Below are 4,967 nucleotides of genomic sequence, written 5' to 3'. Positions count from 1 at the left end.
AAAACAAAAAAAAACAAAAGGACAACACAGCATGACCTAACGCAACATATAGACTATCAGCATAACATAGCATGGAATATACAGGGACGCCGTAGCAAAGAGCCACCCACCAACATAAACTACACCCCAGATATACACAGCATGATCCAAAAGCATATTTAGACTACATAGTGACAGACACAGTAACATAAACTACACAGTAATGTAGACGACACAGCAACATAGCTACACAGGGACACATATACCCACACAACACACAGACCACATAAAAACACAAAAAACACAAAAAGAACACATAGGCATAGACACATATCGTAAATCACAGAGACAGCATAGACCCACAAAAGCACACACTCGGGACAACACAGCATGAATCACACGATAACATTGACCACATAGGGATACACAGCATGAAACACACGCAACGTCAGGCCACATGGGGAAACACACAGATAAAACAGCAGGAGTGTTTGCAAGTGCGTATGTCTGTGTGTTTGTTTGTGTGTTTATGTGTGTGTCTGTGTATGTGTGCGTGTTTCTTTTGTGTGTGTGTGTGTTTGAGTATGTGCATTGTGTTTGTGTTTCTTGTGTGTGTGTGTGTGTGTTTTGTGTGTGTGTGTTTGTGTGTGTGTGTGTGTGTGTATGTGTGTGTATATATATATATATTATATATATATATATATATTTTATATATATATATATAATATATATATATATAAATATATATTATATACATACATACATACATACATATATATATATATATATATAATATATATATTATATATAAAATATATATATATATATTATATATTATTATATATATATATATTATTATATACATACATACATATATACATATATTATACAAATATACATATATATATATATATACATTATATATATATATATATATTATATATACATATATATACATATATATATAAAATTTTATATATATACAACATATATATATATATATGTATATATATGTATGTATGTATATATATATATATATTATAATATATATATATATATTATGTATATATGTATTTATATATAATATATATATATATATGTATGTAAAATATATACATATTATATATCCCTATATATATATATTATATATCTATATATATTATATATATTATATATACATATAAACATATATACATTATATATATACATTTTATAAAACAATATTATATTATATATATAAAATTATACATATTACCTATATACATAATAAATATATACATATATATATATATATATATATATATATATATATATATATATATGTGTGTGTGTGTTGTGTGGGGGTGTGTGTGGTGTGTGTGTTGTGTGTGTGTGTGTGTGTGTGTGTGTGTTTTGTGTGTGTGTGTGGGGTGTGTGTGTGCTATTGGTTGTACATGCTTCACTCCGATTAAAGGTATTGCAAATAGAAAGCCGCACAGGAAAGCAAAGCCTGGTGGAATGAAGAACTCAAATCCTCTAGAAAGGGCTCGGCAGTTCCGAGAATGTTTAGGAGAACCCAAAGGGGGAGAGAAAGAAAGCTTAGGAAATACAGAATTAGGAGATAGATTCAAAGAAAGCAACTTTGCAATAAAACTAGAGAAGTTTGACGTGAATAACCCTACATTATTATTAACATGTAAAACCCTATAATTAATGGTGAAATGCCCGGAAAGTGTAAAATGAGAAAGGCAATTTGACACTGATCATGTCAAATTGGAAAGAATGAAGTTGAAAAAATATATAGGGTTAAAGTGAGCAAACCTTGCAAGACGAACTAAATGTAAAAGAAATGGATGTACAGCTTCATTCGACAAAAAAATGAATAAAATAGATAAATGAAATAAGGAGGATAATTGGGAACACAAATAATGGAAATTCTGTAAAAGGTGAACTAGACCTTCTACCAAATGAACTTTTCAAAAATAACGTTTCGTCGATACTTCTGCATGCACTCTTTAGACCAAAGAATTTGATATGGCAACCACCACTCCCATTCCCAAAAATCCATGGTTATCATGTGTGCGGAAAATGTATTCGTCTCTGTTAAATTATAGGCTTAAAGAATACCTGGAAGAGAATAAAATCCTAGAGCAAAACGGATTTCGTGAGGGAGAGGAACAAGAGACCACATATTTACATTAACAAAAGTGTTTCTTGGTCAAGGAGGGTATGGATACGTTCTACTGTTTTGCTGACTTCCATAAAACATTTGATAAGGTAAACAGAGCATGTCTGTTCGCAAATTTGATAAACGCAGGTGTAATTGGGAAACTGGCTCTCAAAAGTGTTTCCGGGAGACAAACCTCTCGTGTCAGAATCAATTACTGTGTTAGCGATTACTTCGTGAATAACATTGGGGTTAGCCAAGGGCCCCAATGAGTGCTCCTTTGTTTAACGTGTTCCTTAATAGCTTGTCTGTGGGGTTGAAAGCAAGTGGTGCTGGTATCAGCTTTTATGGCATATCTCTAGTACATGGAGATTGCCAGTTAAACGCAGATAAAACGCCAATTCTACACGTGCGAAAGCGACAGAAACCACAGAGTAAATTCATGTTTTAATATGAATCGCAATGGCAATATGCCGCTTGTTTAAAAACTCCAATATAAATATCAGTGAACATCTCAACTTTAATGTACTGGCAGATCTAGCAATGCGGTCATCGGCATCCCTAGGCTCTCTTGTCTCTAAATTGCATGCAAATAACAGCATGGGATTTCGGACGTACAAGAAGCTGTATGGCGCCTGCATCCCCAAGGTGTTGGATTACTCTGCAGGGTCTGGGGATTGGGGATTTACCCCAAACTGGATGCGGTACATGATAGAGCTTTAAGAGCATATCTTGGGGCTCATAAATACTGTCCTGTAGCTGCTTTACGAGGAGAAATGGGATTTGAAATACCAACAGGTCGAAGAAAGATGGCTAGGTGAGAGAGACAGAGAGAGAGAGTGAGGAGAGAGAGAGAGAGAGAGAGAGAGAAAAGAGAGAGAGAGATCATAATTGAGAAATATGCGAAAAATCGACGAGGGTGAGGACAAATGCGTAAATAAGTAAATGAATCGATAATTAAAGAAATGAACTATAGTGAGTGAATGAATGGAAATATTAGATAAATAAATAGATTAATTTAAAATTCTTAAACATATACATATAGATAGAGAGAGAAATAGACAGATAGATAGATGGATGGATAGATAGATAGAAAGATAGATGGTTGACTAAATATGTATATAGACATTGATATAGATATACACATATGTCTATATATACATATGGAGATATAGATATGAATATGAATTTTAGATATATATATGTATATATATATATATATATTTATATATTATATATTTTAAAATAAATGTGTAGAAATATACATAGTTTAGATAAGCAGATAGATAGACATATAGAGGTAGATAGAGAGATGAATAGATACAGATAGATAGATATATAAATGGATAAATAAGTAGATAGATAGATGGATAGATAGATAGATAGAGAGAGACAAAGAAAGAGGCAGACACAGAGAGAGAGAGAGAGTGAAAGAGAGAGGGCGAGACAAACAGACAGACAAATAAATACTCAGACAGACAATAGACAGACACAAAAATACGCTTCCATATACACAGACGTAGAAAGAAAGATCAGAACCAGAGAGAGAGGGAGAGAGCGTGAGAGAAACTCGCCGAGTGCTAAGTCACCGATACACATGCACACATACATATACATTCACACACATTTATATACACAAATACAAACACACATACACACACACACGCGCGCAGCACATGCACACGCATATATATACATATATATATATATATATATATATATATATATATATATATAATATTATATATATATATATATATATATATATATATATATATATAATATATATATATAATATGCGTGTGCATGTGCGTGTGTGTGTGTGTGGGTGGGTTTGTATTTGTGTATATAAATGTGTGTGAATGTATATGTATGTATTTTTTGTTCGTGCTATCGCCGATACGGTGTTTGGCGCCATATTGACATCATGTAGCTGACTAGGTGTTTATAGCGGGATGGCTGACCATGACCCTTCCCCAGGGAGTAATGTTTAGGTAATCATTGATGGGGTTCAACTCACCATCATATTTACGATAGACTCCTCCACTACAGTATCTAGCTTTGATTTACCCAAAGTTATGCACACACACACTCGCATGTGGCGATTTATGTGTGTATAAATGTGTGTGTGTGTATGTGTGTGTGTGTGTGTGTGTGTGTGTGTGTGTGTGTGTGTGTGTGTGTGTGTGTGTGTGTGTGTGTGTGTGTGTGTGTGTGTGTGTGTGTGTGTGTGGATGAACAGACAGACACAGGACCGGAATAAGACCATCGCCTGCCTGGAGCACAGCTCAGACCGCCCTTCCTGTGGCACCAAGAGACTCCTGGATCCAATAGTTCATTTATTGCAGGTAATATTGCAAGCGCCTCGTAGAGTAAATCTCATGTGCCCGTAATCGATATATAGATAGAGAGATAGGTAGATAGGTAGTAGGTATGTAAACAGATAGATAGATTAATAGGAAAGGGTAATTGCATGATAGACAGATAATAACACAGAGATGATGGGATAGATGTCATGTCGACAGAGAATTACAGACAGCTATAGACAGACATTCTGATGGATTATGTATAGAACGAAATGGATAAACCATCATTTACAGTGAAGTGAAGGGAGTAAAGATTAATAAAACAATTGCAATATTTAAGATAGATATGTCCCTGTTATAAACTCCATTTTCTTTGACAGTTAGTCTGTCACCAATTTTCTCAAATGGCCAATTGATAGGGTAACTCATGTAAAATATATGACCTTTTCAATTATATGTTCAGTGTTATAAAGATACTTTTGATTTTAATATAACTCTTAAAATACATATACAATTTAGAAAGTTCATTAGTTATC

This window comes from Penaeus monodon, chromosome 35, assembly GCF_015228065.2.
Source record: "Penaeus monodon isolate SGIC_2016 chromosome 35, NSTDA_Pmon_1, whole genome shotgun sequence".
Lineage (NCBI taxonomy): Eukaryota > Metazoa > Arthropoda > Malacostraca > Decapoda > Penaeidae > Penaeus > Penaeus monodon.
The sequence above is the reverse complement of the archived record's forward strand: the minus strand, read 5'-3'. Positions refer to the sequence as shown.